Source organism: Homarus americanus, unplaced genomic scaffold, assembly GCF_018991925.1.
Source record: "Homarus americanus isolate GMGI-L3 unplaced genomic scaffold, GMGI_Hamer_2.0 scaffold55640, whole genome shotgun sequence".
NCBI lineage: Eukaryota > Metazoa > Arthropoda > Malacostraca > Decapoda > Nephropidae > Homarus > Homarus americanus.
In genome coordinates this window covers 5533377-5546383 of record NW_024713650.1, presented here as the reverse complement: position 1 = coordinate 5546383, position 13007 = coordinate 5533377, and positions in this window count along the sequence as shown.

Here is a 13007-nt window from a genome sequence, read left to right as displayed (position 1 = left end):
GGGTGTGTGGGCCTGGGTCAGGAGCAGGGGCTGTGTCAGCAGCAGCGGATGAGGGCTCGTGACAGCAGCTGGGTCCACGACAGCAGCAGGGTGCAGGACATTAGCAGGGAGTACCTGGGGGAGAAAAGAGGGGTGTGTGTGTCCGCACTCAGGAACAGAGGCCGCATCAAGGGCGGCAGGGGTTACTGCTGGGCCGGGGTCGGCGTCTGAGGCAGGACGGGTGTGCTGGGGTCGGTAGGACGTGGTGCTTAGGGCAGGAAGAGGAGCTGGTGTCTGCTTAGAGTAGCAGAGCTGCTCTAGGGTGTCTAACCTGCGGTGTAGAGACAGTAGCTGTAGAGCCGATGAGAGCTGCTTCTGGGTGGATAAGCCAGTCTTCCATGTTGCTTGAAGACTGGGAGAGTGATCTGTTTCTCCTCCATCCTGTGTGAGTGCGAATCTCCGGGGGTCACCATTTGTGGGGTATGGGATTGTTTGGTTCACACTCAGGATGGGATGGAGAAAGGAAACTCACAATGTGCTCTCTATATACATGTTGTATTGGATGTACAATGCAGCTTGGTGCTGGGAAGGCAGCATGGTTACAAGCGTAATGTAGAGAGAGCTGGTTGGTGAGGACGCTCAGAGGACAGCTTGTGGGTCGCCATGCTCGCCAGCGGGAGAGAGGACCGCCAGGCAGGCGGAGGAGCGAGGACCGCCAGGCAGGCGGAGGTGTTGCTGGCTGGTTGGTGTAGGTAGAAGAGAGACAGATCACCACGAGGTCAGGTCTTAAATAGCGGGGGTAGGCGTGGCTTAGCAGTTGACCCCCGCTCCGTGGTGTATGGCGGCGCTGGTTGACCTAGACCACGAGGCATACACTGGGGAATTGGTGGGGTCGGCTAGGCAGCGACAAACAGCGTTTGTAGGGGAGAATTCCACTACAATAGTCAAACAGTCAGTATTTTCAACAATGTTTTTACGTGCCATGAGAATTTGCAGTCCGGAATTCATCGATGAGGAATACAAATATATATATAATATTGGCTCAAACCTTAAATACCCTAGATCTTTCATAGACAAATGCCTAAACATTACTAAGAAAACTTTTTATAGAACTGATCCCAAGCCCACCCATGACCATAAGAATATCTTAATATTACCATTTCACAAAAATTTCTCACACATTCCTGCACAGCTAAAAACCTGGAACGTCAATGTGGCATTTAAAAACTCATGCACTGTTAAACAAATGTTAATCAAGAACTCCCCCAACAACACAATTGGCTGCATTTATAAAGTTCCTTGCAAGGAATGTAATATGTTTTACTTAGGCCAGACAGGTAAAGATCTTGCAACTAGAATTAAACAACACAAATACAGTGTTAGGACAGGCCAGGAATCCAATGCTCTGTTTGTTCATTTGAGGGATAACAAGCATTGCATTGACTGGGATAATGCCTCCTCAATATTACCATGTAATTCAATTGATAGTAGGAACATCATAGAATCTAGTCTTATTAAACATACCGAAGCATTCAACATGAATTTGAGTAACGGCATGTACAAGCTGGACAATTTTGTAATTAAGAAGATTTGTGATCAGGTGAGAAGGCCGGGTCACTTGACCATCTGACCTGACCACCAACCGTTGTGTGCTATTTAAAGATTAGTAGGGTCATTACCTAATACCTGACCATTGTGGACCTGGTCTCACCCTCCTCTGTATATATACACCTTGATTTGTATTACTCTCTCTAGTCTGTACTCACCCCTGAAGATGTGAATTACACGAAAGCATATATATATATATATATATATATATATATACTTCATTTTTAGTCCATATAACACGCGGACTTTGAACATATAATCAACGACCTCACCAGCAAGGAATCGAACCCTCGACCTACTGGGTGGGACTAGGGAACGCTTACCAGCTAGGCCACAAAGACACTAAAAGCAGTTCTAGACTCTGTTATATTTCACACAAAGCCTGTTCATCGAGCTGATGGCGCCGTGAACCTCATTGGGAAACTGCCCGTGCCTCTTATGTGGTGTCAGTAGCATTTTACCGAATCCAGCTGGTATGAAACGCATGTTCAAAGTCCGCGTGTTATATGGACTAAAAATGAAGTATATATATGTACCTCTCGTTTCATACCAGCTGGATTCGGTAAAATGCTACTGACACCACATAAGAGGCACGGGCAGTTTCCCAATGAGGTTCACGGCGCCATCAGCTCAATGAACAGGCTTTGTGTGAAATATAACAGAGTCTAGAACTGCTTTTAGTGTCCTTGTGGCCTAGCCGGTAAGCGTTCTGTAGGGGTATCGAGATATTAATGTTGTCTAGCACTCAGGATGGAAGGAAACTCTAATGTGGTTCTCTTGTATAATATATAAGTTATATGAAGACAGTCTGGTGCTGGAGATGCCGTGTGGTGGGGAGCTGCTCAGTAGAAGACGTTCGGTGAGTAGCGTGTTGAAGGAGGTAGATGTGCAGGAGCTTCGTTAGAGAAGATGTTGCCTGTTGCTGGCCTCCTGGTTGAAATAAATGTTAACAGCTAGGAGCTTGCTGGAGGAGGTGTTGCTTGTTCAGGAAAATGGGCAGAATGAAAGTTGGTTGGTAAGGAAGCTCAGAGGACATCTGGTGGGTCGCCATGCTCGCTGGCGGGAGCGAGGGCCGCCAGGCAGGCGAGGAGAAGCAAAGGCCAGGCAGCGGTGGAGGAGGAGGTGTTGCTGGTTCAAGAATGGTCAGAATGAATCTCAATGGAGAGACAGAGCTTATATACCCAGCAGCCGCTATGAGTCATGTTGGGAAAACCCGAGAAGTCGCCGGCCTTTTGACTCGGTTGCTAGGATACGGCGGGCATTGGAATGCGGATACGCTTGGTTGCTAGGGAAGACGGTAGCAGGTGGTGTGCAGCTACGCAGTTTGTAGGGGAGACGTCCACTACAATACTCCCCCTTCCCTCCAGGCGGTGTAGGAGACTTGTTGTCTGTAGAGTTGCTTAGCACATGTGAGGCAGACCGGGCGGTGCATGCCTCATGTGAGACAACGGCGATGGCGTGATGAGCCGATCGCTGAAATACAACTGTCTAGATACACACTATCTGTGGGAGAAGGGAGAAAAAGGGTGTGTGGAGGCGATGAATGTTGTGCTTCCCGCACGACAGGTACAGGGTCGTCAGATGCGCCTGCTGGGGTGTGTGTGGGCCTGGGTCAGGAGCAGGGGCTGCGTCAGCAGAAGCGGATTAGGGCTCGTGACAGCAGCTGGGTCCACGACAGCAGCAGGGTGCAGGACATTAGCAGGGAGTACCTGAGGGAGAAAAAAGGGTGTGGAGGCGATGGATGTTGTGTGCTTCCCTCACGGCAGGTACTGAGTCGTCAGATGCGCCTGCTGGGGTGTGTGTGGGCCTGGGTCAGGAGCAGGGGCTGCGTCAGCAGAAGCGGGTTAAGGCTCGTGACAGCAGCTGGGTCCAATACAGCAGCAGGGTGCAAGACATTAGCAGGGAGTACCTGAGGGAGAAAAGAGGGGGTGTGGAGGCGATGGATGTTGTGTGCTTCCCTCAAGGCACGTACTGCTGGGCCGGGTTCGGCGTCTGAGGCATGACGGGTGTGCTGGGGTCGTCAGAATGTGGTGCGTGAGGCAGGGAGAGGAGCTGGTGTCTGCTTGAAGACTGGGAGCGTGATCAGTGTCTCCTCCATCCTGTGTGAGTGCTAATCTCTGGGAGTCACCATTGTAGGGGTATCGATATATTAATGTTGTCTAGCATTCAGGATGGAAGGAAACTCTAATGTGGTTTTCTTGTATAATATATAAGTTATATTATAGACAGTCTGGTGCTGGAGGTGCAGAATGAGAGTTGGTTGGTGAGGAAGCTCAGAGGAGGACAGCTGGTGGGTCGCCATGCTCGCTGGCGGGAGCGAGGACCGCCAGGCAGGCGAGGAGATGCTAGGGCTGCCAGGCAGCAGCGGAGGAGGAGGTGTTGCTTGTTCGTCGCCATGCTCGCTGGCGGGAGCGAGGACCGCCAGGCAGGCGAGGAGAAGCGAGGGGCTGCCAGGCAGCGGCGGAGGAGGAGGTGTTGCTAGTTCAGAAAGAATGGTCAGAATGAATCTCAAGGGAGAGACAGAGCTTATATCCCTAGCAGCCGCTATGAGTCATGTTGGGAAAACCCGAGAAGTCGCCGGCCTTTTGGCTCGGTTGCTAGGATACGGCGGGCATTGGAATGCGGATACGCTTGGTTACTAGGGAAGACGGTAGCAGGTGGTGTGCAGCTACGCAGTTCGTAGGGGAGACGTCCACTACAATACTCCCCCTCTCCTCCAGGCGGTGTAGGAGACTTGTTGTTTGTAGAGTTGCTTAGCACATGTGAGGCAGACCGGGTGGTGCATGGCTCATGTGAGACAACGGCGATGGCGTGATGAGCCGATCCCTGAAATACACCTGTCTAGATACACACTATCTGTGGGAGAAGGGAGAAAAAGGGTGTGTGGAGGCGATGATTGGTGTGCTTCCCTCACGACAGGTACAGGGTCGTCAGATGCGCCTGCTGGGGTGTGTGTGGGCCTGGGTCAGGAGCAGGGGCTGCGTCAGCAGAAGCGGATTAGGGCTCGTGACAGCAGCTGGGTCCACGACAGCAGCAGGGTGCAGGACATTAGCAGGGAGTACCTGAGGGAGAAAAGAGGGGGTGTGGAGGCGATGGATGTTGTGTGCTTCCCTCACGGCAGGTACTGAGTCGTCAGATGCGCCTGCTGGGGTGTGTGGGTCCGGATTCAGGAACAGAGGCCGCGTCAGGGGTTATTGCTGGGCCGGGGTCGGCGTCTGAGGCACGACGGGTGTGCTGGGGTCGTCAGAATGTGGTGCGTGAGGCAGGGAGAGGAGCTGGTGTCTGCTTGAAGACTGGGAGCGTTATCAGTGTCTCCTCCATCCTGTGTGAGTGCTAATCACCGGGAGTCACCATTGTAGGGGTATCGATATATTAATGTTGTCTAGCACTCAGGATGGAAGGAAACTCTAATGTGGTTTTCTTGTATAATATATAAGTTATATTATAGACAGTCTGGTGCTGGAGGTGCAGAATGAGAGTTGGTTGGTGAGGAAGCTCAGAAGAGGACAGCTGGTGGGTCGCCATGCTCGCTGGCGGGAGCGAGGACCGCCAGGCAGGCGAGGAGATGCGAGGGCTGCCAGGCAGCAGCGGAGGAGGAGGTGTTGGTTGTTCGTCGCCATGCTCGCTGGCGGGAGCGAGGACCGCCAGGCAGGCGAGGAGAAGCGAGGGGCTGCCAGGCAGCGGCGGAGGAGGAGATGTTGCTTGTTCAGAAAGAATGGTCAGAATGAATCTCAAGGGAGAGACATAGCTTATATACCCAGCAGCCGCTATGAGTCATGTTGGGAAAACCCGAGAAGTCGCCGGCCTTTTGGCTCGGTTGCTAGGATACGGCGGGCATTGGAATGCGGATACGCTTGGTTGCTAGGGAAGACGGCAGCAGGTGGTGTGCAGCTACGCAGTTTGTAGGGGAGACATCCACTACAGTTCCCTAGTCCCACCCAGTAGGTCGAGGGTTCGATTCCTTGCTGGTGAGGTCGTTGATTATATGTTCAAAGTCCGCGTGTTATATGGACTAAAAATGAAGTATATATATGTACCTCGCGTTTCATACCAGCTGGATTCGGTAAAATGCTACTGACACCACATAAGAGGCACGGGCAGTTTCCCAATGAGGTTCACGGCGCCATCAGCTCGATGAACAGGCTTTGTGTGAAATATAACAGAGTCTAGAACTGCTTTTAGTGTCCTTGTGGCCTAGCCGGTAAGCGTTCCCTAGTCCCACCCAGTAGGTCGAGGGTTCGATTCCTTGCTGGTGAGGTCGTTGATTATATATATATATATATATATATATATATATATATATATATATATATATATATATATATATATATATGTATATTGTGTGTACAGTGCAGTGCTAGGGAGTTGTTGTGTGGTGAGGAGCTGGTAGAGAGGTCTTTTTTACTTTTTCTTTATCCCCTTCGCCACTGATCGGCTTGTTAGCCGCTAGGGCGATCGGTCACGTCTCTGATTACTTTTCATTTTCATTTATCTTTTTCACCAAAAGATCGGCTCGCTAGCCGCCCGGCCGATCGATTGTGGGGGTATGAGATATTGGTTCACACTCAGGATGGGATGGAGAAAGGAAACTCACAATGTGCTCATGTAACGGGCTGAATTTTCTTTTCATAATTTACCCTTCAGATATTCTTTTCTGTTATGATTCTTCAATTCTTTAGCTATAACTTCAGATATTCTTTTCGGTTATGATTCTTTAATTCTTTAGTTATAAGTATATTTTAGATTCTTATAAAAGTAATTCTCTTCTCAGTTATGTATGTTCTTTATCTTAAACTTTCATGATGTATTTATTTAATAATTTCTATGCGGTGTCGTTAGTTCCACAATGTATATTCCTGTCTTATCTTTCTCTTCTTGTACTTTCCAAGTCTTTCATTTCATTCATATATATTATATTCTGTTTCAATGTTCTTACCTTTCGGAAGTATACTTTGTTTTATGTCATTCTTATACATGGGTTAGTCTGGGGAACCATGTTACTCTTAGTACAACTCTTTTTATACTTACACAGGGTAGCTGCCACCACCCAGACTTTTCATTATATAACATAACTCATGGAAGGGTTTTGGGTAGTGTGGTAGATGTATAGGCACGTGAGTAAGTCTTATTTTCTGGGAACCAATGTTTAGAAGGAGTAGAGTGGTGATACTCGTAGATTACTAATACAATATTTAATAACACAGTGGATGGAGAAAATGCATCTTAGATTCACTCAGACAAAACAGAACCGCAATTAACTTATTAAGTTGTAGGGTTTCGTGATATAATGTTGTCTAGCACTCAGGATGGATGGAAACTCTAAGGTGGTGGTTTTCTTATATAATATAAGTTATATGGTAGACAGTCTGGTGCTGGAGGTGCCGTGTGGTGAGGAGCTGCTCAGTAGGCACGTTCGGTGAGTAGCGTGTTGAAGGAGGTAGATGTGCAGGAGCTTCGTTAGAGAAGATGTTGCCTGTTGCTGGCCTCCAGGTTGAATGAGAATGGGACAGCGAGAAGCTTGCTTGGAGGAGGTGTTGCGTGTTCAGGAACCGAGAGCAGAATAAGAGAGCTGGTTGGTGAGGACGCTCAGAGAAGGACAGCTGGTGGGTCGCCATGCTCGCCGGCGGGAGCGAGGACCGCCAGGCAGGCGGAGGAGAAGCGAGGGCCGCCAGGCAGCGGCGGAGGAGGAGGTGTTGCGTGTTCAAGAAGAGAGGCCAGAATGAATCTCAATGGAGAGACAGAGCTTATATACACAGCAGCCGTGAGTCATGGTGGGAAACACTGGGAAGTAGCCGGTCTTTTGGCTCCGTTGCTAGGATACTGTGGCATCCTGGTGACGCCCCCCCCTGGGCCGCTCGTTTGGTTGCTAGGGAAGACGTAGCAGGTGGCTTGCAGCTACGCAGTTGTAGGGGAGACGTCCACTACAAAGTCATCAAACACTTCAAGAATTTATTACCTCATTAAACACCTCCAAATACTTATTACTTCATTACACAATTGTGGTGTTATTACCTTGACAAATGAGATTCGGTAACTATTATTCACAAGATATCACTGGACCCTCAGGTCTTACTTTAACAAGTAACAAATTACCTCTTCAATTCTTGGTTAGAACATTATTATACTGCCAGACTGGGGTCACTAAATCTAAGGGGATAACTTAACTCTAATCTTAATTTCTAAGGGTCGCTGCCACCAGACCCCCTCTGGACAGCATGTAGCTCGTTAGGTAGCGGGCAGAGTGGACTAGGCATTGGGTTAGGTTTTCCATTGACCAGATCGATAAGGGTAAAGAAGGGTGAAACCATAACATGTCTTAATTGATTTATTCCTTATAAAACATACTGGTAAAAAAACATATACATGAATTGGCCTTCCTCAGAAGAACAACGGAATTGTGGTTACCCAGCTGGGCCCCAGACTCTTACATTGCTGGCGGGTCATCCACCTACTTATTGCATAACAATCGGTGAACGCCGTACCTTGGTCATTCCTTCTTACAATATCCCCTAACACATCAGACTGCTCCACCTGTGTGGACTGTAGCACCGTCGGTTATCATACATAGTAGCACCATCTCAACACACCTGTTACACTCCATACCTGCAAGTATGTGACTCCTTGTGACTTTTAGGTATACACAACGGGCACCTTGTTCGCACACCGCCCTCGGTGGGTAAAGACGAGGGCTTCACCTAGAGACATACCAGCACTATTTCTATGCCTGGTATTCTAAGTCGCTCCAAGTGACGACCGCAGTTTCTCACGGTCTCCTTAGTTGTGACTCTTCATGTGGAGTGGTGCGCTGGAAATCCACCGGTTCACAGTGGACTGGTATAGCGGGGAGTAACCCCCACCTGTTGTGACGCTCAAGGGGACAATGGCGGCCGGGTGGCAAGATACTCCGACCACATGGCACCTGAGGTGACGGCAGAACGGGAAGGACTGAGGCCGGTGTCCCGCCGCTCCTCGTCACATAGGCCTACAGTTTCCAATCCTCAATTTACACTTTTGTTTCTTATGGTTCTCACCTGAACACTTTTCGGTATATTGTCACTCATGTCTTATAAACACATATTTTAATCCTAAATTACACACTAAGGTAAGGTCTTGGTTTGCTAGTGCTTGGGTAAATGCCTGGGATTATAATATCAACGGGGCATCTGAGGCGGGTACGTGACGCGCCTTCAAACAAAGGCCGAATGATCATGGCGGGGGTGTATCAACTTCACTTAAAAACTGTAATGAGGGATCCTCCTCTCACACATTGCACTATTTGAACACAGACATAAGATTCTCTGATCACTGTACCTGTCGTGGGTATATGTCATGTGAGGCTACGAGGTGTATTAAATTCATACCGACGCATACACGATATTTCCTTTCAAGTATAAATTCTAGATCACTGTCAACACCTCACATAGTTCTGATACATTTATCCTTTTTCCAGATCATTGTTCTCATGTATTTTCATATGATATCTGTTGGAGTTATGTTCGCTACACGCTCACAGACGTAAATAGTAGGACCTTCAAACCCTGATCCACACTTAGTCTTACAGTACACTAGTCCGGCTCAACTGGACTTTAACATTCATCTTATGCCTACCCTGAGTGATCCTTAATGCTATGAATACATACACTTGATATGATATAACTATACCTGGGTACAATACAACACATGGTCTAGGAACCTTGAGTAGGTGAGTTGTCCTTTCTCAATGTTTCCCGTTTTCTGAGGTTCTATAAGCGCGGTGCATTTGAATGTTATGTAGCGTAATATGAATTAAATGGGATTTTTAGGGATGACAATGATGTGGGCAGTACATAGCCTTCCCCTCCCAAAGATTCATATTATGCGAAATAATATGCAAAGCACTAACGCTGTAGTGTACATACATTTTACAACATCCTAACAGTTCATGATTAGAGTACCTTAATACATCACACAAAACATAAGGAGACTTAAACGTTTCCTACGAGCGTCTCCGCTACCATATACATCAGACAACCGTTTACAATCCTGCTAGTTCTGTATACAATATATCAGTAAAAAGAAAATTATAAGGAGACAAACTTTTCATACTCGAGTCTCCGTTACCTATACATACCACAACTTATCAATTCTTATTTCAGTACAATATAGTATAGGGAACATTCCCTTAACAGTTCATCAGCGTAATACCTCAACCTACTTTTGGCACCAGCACATAAACAGTGACTCTTTGACATTACATCTACAACAAAAGTTCTCTGCATGAAATTACATATCCTAAGGAATTTAAATTCTTGTCTATGAATGGGGAATTAGTTACATCAGACACTTCCTCAGATTACTACTTCCTTTCAATAATAATTCACCTTTTCAACACAAAACCATGGTTCTAGACATACACATTGGGGCTCATAACACAAAACCCGTATTTTCTATCTCACAGTTCAAAAGAACTGGTATTTGAAAGTCGGGGTGACTCCCTCACCCGGAGCGAGTCAACAACCCAAACAAAACTTCCGACACACATAAACTGAGATTTTTTTCTTTCGACAACATAGGCAGCAACTGGATCTCCGGACTTCAGTTCATAAGAACTGGGATTTATAATGTTGGGGTGACTTCAGTACGACTGACGAAGTCAACAACCCACAAACTTTTGACACACATAAACTGAGATTTTGTTCTTTCAACAACATAGGCAGCAACTGGATCTCCGGACTTCAGTTCATAAGAACTGGGATTTATAATGTTGGGGTGACTTCAGTACGACTGACGAAGTCAACAACCCAAAAAAACTTTTCAGACACTATAGAGACCACTACTGGTAGTTGATCTTCAAAAAGCATCACGACAAACCATCTAAGCAACTGTCTCCCCCACCCAAAACTTTATAATTCAACAAATCAACCTAACAACTGGAAAGCCAATAATATTCAATTGAAGCAACATTCTGGAACTAGATTTCCTACAAATCCATTCTAACTACTGGTCTCCTCTGCCTCACAGGGAATCTACCTGCAGGTTGACCTACCACATTTCCGTCATCAATTTCCTCATCTGTCTCGTCTGACCCCGAGTCCGAGGAAGAATCAAAGGGTGGAAGTAGGGGCTTGTGGGGTTCAGGATATTTGGTTCACACTCAGGATGGAATGGAGAAAGGAAACTCACGGTGTGCTCTCTATATACATGTTGTATTGGATGTACAATGCAGCTTGGTGCTGGGAAGGTAGCATCGTTACAAGCGTGATGTAGAGAGAGCTGGTTGGTGAGGACGCTCAGAGAAGGACAGCTTGTGGGTCGCCATGCTCGCCAGCGGGAGAGAGGACCGCCAGGCAGGCGGAGGAGGAACGAGGGCCGCCAGGCAGCGGCGGAGGAGGAGGTGTTGCTGGCTGTGGCTGTAGGAAGAGAGAGAGTGATCACCACGAGGTCAGGTCTTAAATAGCGGGGGTAGGCGTGGCTTAGCAGTTGACCCCCGCTCCGTGGTGTATGGCGGCGCTGGTTGACCTAGACCACGAGGCATACACTGGGGAATTGGTGGGGTCGGCTAGGCAGCGACAAACAGCGTTTGTAGGGGAGAATTCCACTACAGGCTCATTCAGCTGAACAAACATGTCTCTACTTACATACCTCTTTACTTTCTCAGCCGCTCTCTTTATCACCTCACTTTCATCCAAGGGGTTAGTCAACTCATATGCGGCACCATCTCGTATAATTTCTGTTATAGTGTACGGACCCTTCCATTTGGTATTCAACTTCCTACTGGTCCCAGGGTTGGGCCATTCATTCCTCACCCATACTGTTTCTCCTAACTGCATAGTTTGGTTCGTTCTTGATCTATTTGCTCTCTCTCTGGTCTCTCGTGACATTCTGGCAGACATCTCTTTTATCAACCTATGGGCTTCTTTCAACTCTTGACTACTCTCATTCTCTATTATAGGTAAGTCAATTCCTACTTGTCTTTGTACATGCCTTGAAAAGAAAGCAAAATGAGGCTGTACCCTAGTTGTGGCATGGACAGATGTGTTCAGAGCCGACTGCACGGGACTGAGAAATTTTGGCCACTGCAGTGGATTATCTTCACACATGATTGCAAGTGTTGTTTTAAAGGTCCTGTGCATTCTCTCTGTGACACTATTACCTCTAGGGTGGTAAGGCAATGTAAAATAGTTCTTAATGCCAGTTACTTTACATAATTCTCTAAATTGTGTGGCTGTAAATTCACCTCCATTATCTGCAATGACTACTCCAGGGCTACCAAAGACATGAATGAATTTACTAAATTCCCTGGTCACTTCCTGAGTGGATTTGGTTCTCAACGGGTAGAAATTGACAAACCTAGAATAGTGATCTATGACGGTCAACACATAGCGATACCCCTTCGCACTATTATGTAAGTCTGTCAAGTCCACAGATACTCTCTCCAAAGGTTTAGTTACTTCTGACATCCCCTGCCATTGCTGTTCTAACCCTTTCGTCCCTTTGAATCTTTGACACACTTCACATGATTCTACAAATTTCACACAGTCTCTGCGATAATTTGGCCAATAGAAAAGGCCTTCTACTCTGGCTATAGTCTTCCACTGTCCTAAGTGACCTGATGCCTCTCTGTTATGTGCCCACTCTAGTGCTGCTCTACGCAAATGATCAGGTATTACAAGGCAGTACAGCAATGCTTTGTCAATTTGCTCCTTTACTAAATACAATACCCCTTCCGCTACTTCAAATTTGTCAATAGTCGTCTTTGGATATTTATGTTTGGGTACCTGTCCTCCTTCTAAATAACTAGCCAATGTTTCCCACCTCTCGTCTTTTCTTTGTTCTATTCCTAACTGCCGAGGCGTTAACCCATCTAGCTGAGGGAGCTGACCTACCGTCCTACTCCTGGCTACTTTCCTTAGGGCCCCTACCGGCCTACTCAATGCGTCCGCGACTAGATTTGCCTTTCCAGGTTTGACCTCTATCTTATATATGTAATCCCTCATTTCCAACATCCATCTATTCATTCTTTGACTTTTAGTTTTCTTGTTAAAAACAGACGTTAACGGCTGGTGGTCAGTCTTGATGGTGAATTGGGAACCCCACAGAAAATGATGGAAAAATCTACAGGCTAACACTATCCCCAATGCTTCTTGGTCGGTGGTGGAATACCGTGTTTCCGCGGGCTTTAGCTTCCGAGAGAAATACCCAACAGGACGCAAAGAACCGTCATCCTGTAATTGATTCAGTGAGGCTCCTACACAGAAGTTACTAGCGTCACTGTGTAGCTCAAATGGTTTATCCATGTCCACTTTTACTAGTACTGGAAAGGAAGCTAATGTCCGCTTTAACGTTTCAAAAGCTGTCTGGCATTCATCCGTCCAGGCAAAGGCAGCTTGTTTCCTAGTGAGTTCTGTGATAGGATATGCGATCTTAGCAAAATTTGAAAC